We start from the raw sequence: 11,300 nt of genomic DNA, 5'->3' as shown, positions 1-11,300 counted from the left end.
CTAATTACACAATGGCTGAAAAGGAGATGCTAGTTCTAGTTTTCACCTTCAATAAGTTTAGATCGTATTTGGTAGGTACCAAGTTAATTGTTTATATTAACCATGTAACTATTAGGTACCTATTCAACAAGAAGGATGCTAGGAAAGGCTAATTCGATGGATATTGCTTCTCCAAGAATTTGACCTTGAGATCCAAGACCGTAAGGGTACTGAAAATCAAATAGCTGATCATTTGTCCAGGTTAGAAGACTTCTCTCATGTGAATGAAGGGGAACAAATACGTGAGGAGTTTTCGGATGAGCAGTTGATGACATTTGATATCTCCCAAGGCATTGGTACGCTGATTTAGTAAATTTATTGGTGAGTGGAGTGTACCCTACATGGTCAACTACCCAATAGAAAAAAAGCTGACGCATTATATTAGGTTTTATGTCTGGGATGAACCATTCTTGTTCAAACAAGGAGTGGATCATGTGGTGAGATGATGCATTCCGGAATATGAGGTCAAACAAGTGCTCGAGAGTTGTCATGTAAGTCCTTATAGAGGGTACATTGGAGGAGAGCGCACGACTCATAATGTATTACAATATGGCTTCTTTTAGCCCTCCTTGTTTAAATATTCGATTACCTATGTGAAAGGATGTGATCAATGCCAAAGTTTGGGTACTATATCAAGAAGACATGAGATGCCACTAAACAATATTCTTGAAGTGAAAATCATTGATGTGAGGGGTATTGACTTCATAGGTCCCTTCCCACCATCTAGTGAAACCAATATATTCGGTGGCGGTTGATTATATGTCCAAATGAGTTGAGATTGTAGCTCTTCTCACGAATGACTCAAGAGTGGTGATTAAATTCATCAAGAAGCACATCCTCACTTGTTTTGGTACTCCTAGGGCAATCATAAGTGATGGAGGTAAGCATTTGATTAACCATTTAGTGAAGAATCTTCTTGCTAAGTATGACATTCGGTATAAGGTAGCTACAACATACCATTCTCAAAAAAGTGGTAAAGTGGAACTTTCAAATAAAGTGGTGAAGCAAATCTTGCAGAAAACAATGAATACGCAGTGAAGAGATTGGTCTGAGAAGCTTGATTATGCTTTATGGGCATATATGACTGCATACAAAACACCCATAGGGACTTCTCCCTATCATATGATGTTTGGAAAAACATCTTATCTTCCGGTAGAGTTAGAGCACCAAGCGTATTGGGCGATTTAGAAGTTGAATCTTGATCCGAGCTAGTCCATAGGAGGAGAATTTGTCAATTGCATAAACTTGAGGACTTTAGGCTCCATGCTTAAGAGAATGCTAAGTTATACAAAGAGAAGACCAAAAGATGGCATGACAAGCACATAGTCCCACACACTTTCACTCTGGGCCAAAAGGTACTACTTTTAAACTCTACACTTAGATTATTCCCCGGAAAAATAAGATCTAAATGGAGTGGACCCTTCGAAGTGGTGAGAATGACACAACATGGTACTGTGTAACTTAAAAGCAAAAATGTCATGTCATTCTTAGTGAATGGGCAAAGGGTCAAGCACTACTTTGGAGAAGATACGAATCAAGATTGAGAAGTTCTTGAGCTAAACGATGAATGATCCAAGATGAGTCAAGCCATGATGTTAAACCAGGCACTCCGCGAAAGGCAACCCGTGAAAATATGTAATAATTAGTTAGTTTTGGTTTTAAGTTTGAATTTTGAGAGTTATTTTAAGTTTCGAGGATTTAGTTGATATCTTTTTATTATTTTGGTAGGATTTTAGTTGATTTTGATTTATTTGTAATAGTTAGGAACTATGAAGAAATAATAAAATAGATAGCAAATAAGAAAATACAAAAAGAGGAGTTGTGTCACGACCAAAACTATGGCGCTAGGTGGGAGGCAACCCACCATTAGTCTAACAGGGTGTGTTTATGTCTTGCCTGAATATCAAAATATGGGCAAAAATCTTTGATCCCACCACGAAATTTCCAGGCTGGCAATGCGCGAGACCTGGAACTACTGAACGCACCGAGTGACGACTTAGCGGCGCAGTGATTTGGCAAGCAAGCGGTGGAGCACCACAGAGAGGAGTGGTTTGAATATCAGAAGAAGGCTAAGTATCTTAGTGATGAATATGTCAATGAGGTAAACTTACAAATCAAATTTCCATATATTTATGAAACTGTTTGTAATTTGGGGCTGTAGTATAGATTTTCACACCATCAATGAATGAATTGATCTAAGATTATAATTTAACTAACAATCATGTTTAGCATCAATTTCATCAACTTATTTGATTATCTAGTTGTTGATTCACGGGGTTGATAATATAGTCATGATCTCCTGACCTCTAACCGTCTACCACAATTGACAACCTAACTACATCGTTGAGCGGGGATAGACCGAACCAACTATGAAGCATTACGTTGGCTTTCCGTATCTGAGCCAAGCAAGGCACCTAGGTATATACGTATCCTAGACACAAATCAATTTAAGTGATATGCAAGAAAATATCATGCTCCTTATATTCCATGTTCTATCCCTCTATTCCTCTCCCGAGTTCAAAAGAAGACAATAAATTTATTCCAATGGTGACCAAGCATCAAAATAGTAATCACAAGAATATAAGAACAACTAATATGACAAACAATTATGCCAAATCAAATCACTAAACAATCATTTTGTACGTAAATATAATCCAAGAATGAGAAGTTTAACCCCACATAGACATAGAACAATTACAACGAATCACTCAAATAAAAGTTGTAAAATAAATAAAAGAGAAGAAAATATAAAACCCTAAATCAAAAGTTATTTTCTACATTGTATCCTCCTACCTTAATAATTATTTTTATGGATTATTTATCGATATAGAAAACCCTAATTAAAATAACTTAGTCCAAAACAAATAGAGAATCCCAAACCAAACGGAATTCGATTCCGTTTGAAACACTGTTTCGTCCGCCACCTTCAATTAGAAGTGCCTTCACAGGATGCTACGTGGCAGCAAAGCTAATACCACTCAATTGGCGGCTTGCATTCTGCAATTTGTAACATATATGAAATATTATTATTATTATATTAAAGTTAATTAATTAAGCTGCCTACTTGATTTCTTTCTTCAACCTTCCATCTTTAATTCATTTTAGCTTCAAACTTCTTCATCTTTACACCAATTTATTCCTACAAATAAAATACACTATTAAGCACAACCCATAAAATCCAAGCTAAAAAAAGACGGATATAAATACTAAATGTTAGGTAAATAATGATTAACAATATGTATTTTGGCCTCACATCACAAGCGGTGGAGAACCACAGAGAGGAGTGCTTTGAATGTCAGAAGGAGGCTAAGTATCTTGGTGATGAATATGTCAATGAGTTACGCTTACAATTCAAATTTCCATGTATTTATGAAACTATGTGTAATTTGGGCTACAATACATTTTTTAGAACCAAGGAGATTGTAACCTCACCTTGGTACGACAATTTTATGCTAACTGGATAACCGATACACGTTACAATCAGTCAGTAGAGACTCGTGGAAAGACTGTTTGCTTTACCTCCAAGGTGCTTAATTCTTTTTTGGGTACACCCTATTGTGAGGTTACTGAATATAATAGATTGAAAGAGACCCCCCCTCCCTTATAGAGATATTAGGCATACTTTGTGTGGTGTTAACTTAACGGCTAGGATCAAAGTCACCGGGAGTCATGTCACTCTCCCCTATGCTAATCTAAATCAAGTTGTCAAGGTGTGTTTGAAGATTGTGTGCCATGTTCTGTTGCTCGGTAAGCACACCTTTGATGTTACTAGGGACCGGGTTGTCCTAGTCTTCATGCTAATGCAGGATATGTTGATTAATGTGGGGGTTGTGTTGAGGCAAAACATGTTGAAGTTTCGCAACAACAAAGATTGAAGGTTCTGTTATGGTAGCTTGATGGCTCGATTTCTACGAGCGGAGCGGGATTGAAGATGAGACTCATGAAATAACCCAAGAAAGGGCCTTATACATAGTTTACACCCTTGTGGATGTGACACACACGAAAGTACAAGATGTGTCCCAAGGACCCATACTATCTGCAACTGAGTAGCAAGCGCGAGATGACAATTAGATGGCTCGGATGTTGGGCATGGCTGAGCAACAGCTTCGCATAGGATGTTGCCATGTCATAGATGAGGAGATGGAAGGATTGGCCGAGCACTCTCCACCTACGGATAACGCCACGTACATGTACAGGATGGGCCCGACGTTTCAAGAGTCGGTTGATGATAATGAGGCCACCGTTAATGAGGAGGATAATGATGATGTTGAAGAGACAACCACTATTTTGATGTCAGTCGATGGTGCCACTTATGTGGCTGGTAATCGTGATGTTGACGACGATGAGGCCTAGAGGCCTATAGGAGTTTTCTCTAATTCTATACTTTGTGTTAATTTGCGCACTGAGGAAAGTTCAATCTTTAGGTGTGGGGTGGGATATGACTTTCCTTGTACATTTTTTATTACTTTATCGAGTCTTTTTTTTAGTTGGGTTCCTCAACTTTTTTTACGATAGTTTTTCTGAGGATAGTCCCATTGAACCGACTAGGACTAGTTTTTATTTAATTTTGTTGAGTCTTAGAGTTGTCATAGGAGTGTAAGTTCCCTATGATGGATGGATGATGACCATATTAAGGGAAAATTAATCATGAGGAGTAGTAGATTGAGAAACCGACCCTTTTGGTAATTGATACATTGTCCTAAAATTTTGCCAAACGTTATGGGTAGTTTATGTGAGTATAGGTTCTTTGTTTTGACTCTAAAGGAATCTTGTTGGGCTTAATTGAGTGCAAACGCTATAATGCAATTTATGTGAGTATACTAAAAATGATTATGTCCTTATGTGTATCATGAACCATGTCTGTTGAGTAATTGCTTAGTTCTTGCATTAATTGACATCTAGAACTTACCCGTGTGTGTTTTATGAGTTACTTGTATGACTTAGGAAAGGTGATTCAGGCATTTCTTTGAATAGCCAAAAAAAGTTATTACTCTTTTGTATGCCTCCAAATGAATTATCCCTAGTGTAGCCCAATGAGCCTTTTAGCCTTGATTTTCTTGATTAAACCACATGATTGAGCCTATCCCTTTCTATTGATATCATAAGTATTTGATCCTAAAATTATCCTTAATGCACTATGTCAAAAAGAAAAATTGTAAACAATGGTAGAAGTGGAAAAGGGTTAAATTGCTTGGTTTGTGGCAAAATAAAGAGAAGAGGTAGAAAAAAACATGGCCCATGATTTCATTAAACCCATCTCACTTTCCCTAGAAGTTGTAAAACTCTGTGTTAGCCCTGGTCATTAGTTGGACATTGTGCACTTCAACCCAACCTAAAAGCTTAAGTTGAGGGTGGCTACTTCAGAAGTTTGCCTAAATATTGGCCCTGGTCCTCCCAAGGACATCATGCACCTAAACTCATGCAAAATACATAAGTTATGGGTGGCTATTATGAAGGCAAAACAACAAAAAAGGTATAAAAGAGTCATGTGTTGAAAAATAAAGTGCATTAGGGAGGTGTAGCCACTAATCATATCCTAAATATTCCCTCCCTTACCCTAAGCCGACATTATAACAAAAAATAAGTCCTCTTGATTTCATGAGAAATACTTTCTGAAAATGAAAATACACTAAGGACAAGCCTATGTCATGTTAGGATAGGTAAGAAATTCATTTGTGGAAGTGAGCATAATGAAAAATAGGTCTTATTTTAAACTACACTGTGCAAACATGTTGTTTGCATGAGTGGAAGGTTATATGATGAGTCCTGGATTTGGACTCATTTAGGGATTTATTTGTATAGATTTAGTATCCTCAAATACTTCTTTTGTGCCAATAACTAATGTTAAATCCTTGATTTTGAGGAATATGGATTAAGGAACAAAGCAAGGACACTAATATGCAAAAAGAAACAAAACAGGATAAAGAAGTGAAGATGGGCGAGCCCGAAGATCGCCAAGAGTACTCGGCGTGTCGCCGAGTGGCTCAGATGACCGCCTAAAGATCCAGTGTGCCAAACTCTGAAGGAAAGAACCAAGTCGGCGACGAAAAGAAGCAGTCGGCAAATCTCCGAGTGAGTCTGCGATGCGAAGATAGATCACCCAAAGTTACAGACCTTGAGGATGCTGAATGCCAAGGCGAAAGGGCGGTGGAAGAGACCAAAGGGCGGCTCACTGAGTGGATCAGCGAGCTCGACTTACTTCGCTAAAGGGGCTTGCGTAGCTTATTTTTGGCAACTATAAATACGTGTTGAACATTTTAGTTAATATCGAGCATACAATCTTGGATATTATTTTTGAAGTATTCTCAATCAGAACTCTTAGAACTATTCTCTCCAGATTTTTTCCTTAGCTTTGAGGGATTGTAGAAATTCACTTTTGAAAAATTAGAAATGAGTCTTTGAGATTCATCAAATTGGAGCATTGTAAAGATGAGATCATTCTTACCCAATTGATGGATAATCAATTTGGTAACGGTTTTTACCTTTTTATGATGTCTAGTTAAAACCTCAATTCTTGGGGTGTGATTATGGGATGATTTAGCTTGTGGGTATTGCTAATTATTAGTTTAAATGCTATTTTAAAGTGAGTTCAATCATTAATTATGGTTTAATTTAAGAATTGTAGTTGCAAATGCAGTTCTTCCTATGTGTTCTTGGCTTGCTTGAGAGAGAGGTCTTAGAACTAAGGTTTTTGATTGATGGTTTGTGGGTATTGGGTTGACCTGGTTCAGCTCGAGAGAGTGAATCCTAAACCCAATCCCACACATTCATCTCGAGAGAGTGAATGGATTAAGGTGTGGGCTGCTCTTATTTTGCATGCTTGTTGATGTTCAAGAGAAATCACTTGATTCGGGGTTTATTGTTCGAGAGAAAATCACCACCCTTATAGCCTAGCCTTCTCACTAATATCTAGCTATTTACTAATAGTTGCAATTATCCATATGTCTATAATAGCCTATTATCGATCACATCCCAAGAACCCATCTCATTATTGTTATTTCGTATTGTTTATGACTGTTTATAGTTGTTAATCAAAACCAAAACCCCCATTTGACATTCGTGTCACTCCTTGATTTGAATGATGTCTTTATTCGATAATTTTCATTCCTATGACTGATTTGACCGCTTTTATACTTCCCAATTGAATCTGAAACACGTACCGCTCCCTGTGAGATTCGACCCCAACTCATTTAGTTGGGTTTTATACTGAATTACGATCGTTGAACACCTAGAATTGGATGAGGTGTGCTTGAAACATAAAATCAAAATAGTGCTGTTGCCGGGAAATGGTGTTGTTTGAAATTCTTTTGGTGAAGTTGAAGTGTATTCTTGTTAGTCATAGTTGAATCTACTTACTTTTTGTGTTGGTTTTTGTGTTGCTTGTTAACACAGAGGAACGGAAGCAATGGTAGCCAAGTGGGCCACCAAGATGACATCTGGAATCTCAATGATGTAAATGACCAGAATGTCAATGACCCTAACCAAATGCGTGGTGTTGGTGCCATTCGGTTGCCTCCATCTGATGGGAACATCGTGTTCCACATTACAAGCACCATGTTGCAACTATTACAATTGAAAGGTTTGTTTGGTGGGCTGGATCTTGAGGATCCCTATGAGCATATTAGGAATTTTGTTGATGTTTGCGGACCGTTCTCTTTTAAGAACATATCTCAAGAATCGGTCCGGCTGATGTTGTTCCTATTTTCTCTAATGGGAGAAGCGTGCAAGTGGTTGGCTGAGTTGCCAAGAGATTCTATCACTTCATGGGAAGAACTTATTACCGCATTCCAAGTGCGATTTTTCCATGCTTCGAAGATGATGACTCTTTGGGAGAAGATTCAAAGCTTCAAGCGTTTGAAGGGTGAGCCAATCCATGAGACTTGGCCAAAGTTTAAAAAGATGGTGCTGTAATGCCCAACTCATGGATTGCCCGATAATGTACTGGTGGAATGCTTCTACAGAAGCCTCGACTCAATGAACAAGGGAGTGGCAGATCAACTTTCTCCGGGAGGTTTAATGCAGCAGCCTTATCTGATTGCAGCACAACTTCTTGATGGCATGACCAAGATTAACCGGGCATGGTACACCCGTGAAGATCAAGTCTCTCCGCTTACTTACAAATTGACAAAGGAACATATTGAAAAAGATCAAGAGAGAGACCAAAACATGGCAAAGATGATGACCTAGCTAGACATCTTGGCCAAGAACGTAATGGGTGCTGGTACTAAGAGTGTTAATGTTGTCGGTGTTGGTGGTGTAAACCCCGAAGAGGCCAAATTTGAAGCGTTGAACTTTCTACCCAATCAAGGAGGAGGTTATCATACAAACCACCCAAGGCTGGGTGGAAACTAAGGTTGGTACAGAGATGAGGGCTGGAGAGACCATAATAGGGAGTGGCGTGATCGTAATGCCACCTGGAATAAAAGAGAAGGGAAGAAGGATAGGTTTGTTCCTCCCCATGAGCGTCAAAAGCCCAAAGATTCTGAGGGTGGCTGGATTGAGGATATGATCTCGCGTATTCTCAATAAGGTTGAAGGGTCCGATAAAGTTTTGAAGGAAATGAAGGAAGACGTATCAACTCTCAACCAGACGGTGACCTCTCATTCCATATCTATCAAGTAGTTGGAGACCCAAATGGGTCAAATTTTTTCTCATTTAAACCTAAGACAACAAGGGGGGTTGCCTAGTGATACTATGGCAAACCCCAAGAACGAAGCTTGAGTGGGTACTTGCGTCGTGCCACGACATTAACTAAGGCGCTTCTTGGGAGGCAACCCAAGTTTTTATTGCTTTATGTTTGGATTTTCAATAATGGGTGTTAATTGTGCAGGTTGAAGTGTGGAATGTGTTTGAAATATGCAGGTCGACGAGCCATGAGTCCAGTCAGTGACTCGCCGAAGAGGTTGGCTAGCCCGACTTGGACCGACGTTGGACTCACGAAAATATAAGAATGGAGTCTGTAAAACTCGGCGGACCCATGGACGAGTCAGCGAGCCCAACTTTATTCATCGTTTGGACCCCTTAATTCATTGGAGGTCTTGTAAAACTTGTCGAGGTAATTAACCACTCGGCGCGTCGCCGAGTGGTTCGCCAAGGATGACTAATATCGCCAAAGGGCCGTGAACTGAAAGGTTTTAAAAGGCAAAGGTTTAAAATTTCAAACTCTTTCATATTCCCTCACTTTTAGCCTCGTATATTTGCACCCACACTATATAGTTTCTATATTTTTGCATTTCTATCACTTTTTGCTTGTTGATCTCATGCTCGGAATTGGAATACATTGCCGCCTAGTGGTTGGTTTTTCGAGCCCCAAACTCTTAAAGGTTGGTTTTTCGAACCCTGAACTCTTGATAAGTGGTTGAACTCAAATGCATTTGCTTAATTTGTGTTGATGTGTGCTGGGCCTGCTCTGAAATCGTAACTGTGTGCTAGTTTGCCTATTTTAGTTTTGAAATCGTGTTTAAAATGCTTATATTGTTGATTTCCCAAATTTTCATGCTTTAAAGTTAATCATAAATTATTGGGTTGCGTTAAATTGTTGTTGGGTCTCGTCGGGTGAAGTCTGAGTAACCCCAATTGTGCTAAATGACGTAGTTTTCCCAATGATGGAGCATTTGATGTCATTCTTAAGGGCAAAAGTCATCAAATGGCCAATTTTGGTCAAATCGGGGGAAATATGAGTACCCATGTGGCATGGGTTGTATGGGTCTGAGTTTAATTGATGAAGTGTGTGGTTTGATTTTGTTTTCGGGGGCTGCGGGCTTGAATTTGGGAACCCGGGTTGAAATTTGGCACGTTGGGTAGTTTGGCGAGCTGGGTCGAGCACGTAGAACCGTTCGGCGATTCGCCAACGTCCCTCTAGATTGCCCTTAATTTTGTGTTTTAGCTGTGTAGAGTGTGTAACTTTCAGCGAGAAGCCTGACCTCACCGAGTTCACTCGGCGACTTGTCGAAAGTCTCCTTTGATCGCCCTTTCTGCTCCCCTAACCCCTAAAACAGACTGTATCTTTCTGCGGGCTAGTCTGAGCTCGCCGATTGATGTCGGAGATTCGCCGAAAGGCCTTACATATCGTTGACCTGTCTTTTTTTGGAGAAATTTTTGAGATAGTCCTTTCGGCGATCCCGATCTGGCTTACCTAAGTGACTCAGTGACTCGCCTATCGGTTCGGCGAGTCTTTTTGCAACTTAACATTCTGCATTTTTCTTGAATTGTTTCTAACTATATGGATGTATTTTGCAGATATGGCTAGGAACAACTTGGATGACAGTGGTATGCCGCCCCGCAAATGAGCACGGGGCAAAGTGATTAATGAGGGAGCAACTGCTCCTTCTAAAAAAGGTAAGCAAGCACCTCCAAATGGAGGCAAGGGCAATGGAAAAATGCCCGTAGCGGAGAGATCGGAGCACATTTCTGGTAGTGATGGGGAGTCTGATCACTCTCAAGTCTCATTCTTAGAGCCTGATGATGACCAACCAATACAGACCAGGCGGGCTCAGATCCGTGCCTAAGTTCATCAGGATCCGTCTAAGATCCCAAAGCCTAGCCCTCCTACTGCTGATACTGTGCCAGCTTTGACACAAACGGTGGTTACAGCGCCACCAGTTCAGGGTCCTCCTCCCCGGATACTCAACAGGCTAAAGGCCGAGGGATTGAGGACAGTTCTTAAGGAGAAGCAACTGTCTACAGATGGAGTGGTGGACAGGTACCCTCTGGTGTGGGACAAACTCTGATGCTTATCGTGACCAACGACACTAACCTACGGTATGAGTGTCTACGATCGTCGATAGTATAGTAACCCAACTAAAGGTTGGGGTCGTGTCCCAAGGGAGTGATTTTGAGAATTGATAGAAAATAAATTAAGCTCTAACTAGTCGTAGCTAAAGATATTAACGAGTAAAATCATAGTAAATTAAAGAGGGTGAACACGAAAGTGTCAAATATCGATTTGGGGTTTTTGTCACAATTAGTAAAAATAGCAAAAAATTAACAAGAAAATCAAGTTTGGGGAAATGTTCTTGGGGTGTGACTGCAATACAAGTTGAGATAAGTAGTTGGGTACATGCTTTTGAAAGGAAATTTGTAAGATAAAAGTGACTAGGCTAAGCTTTAAATGGAAATAAGTTCCCTCTCGAGCAACTTACCCCGTTTCAAATGCGTTCCTCTCGAACACCTTTTTGCCGCATGAAGACCAGCCTGTGCCCTACTCCACTCACTCTCTTGAGCTGAGTGTTAGGATATGGGACTAAGGCTCACCCTCTCGG

The sequence above is a fragment of the Solanum tuberosum genome, unplaced genomic scaffold (assembly GCF_000226075.1).
Source record: "Solanum tuberosum cultivar DM 1-3 516 R44 unplaced genomic scaffold, SolTub_3.0 scf00209, whole genome shotgun sequence".
Lineage (NCBI taxonomy): Eukaryota > Viridiplantae > Streptophyta > Magnoliopsida > Solanales > Solanaceae > Solanum > Solanum tuberosum.
This window is presented reverse-complemented; position numbering follows the sequence as displayed.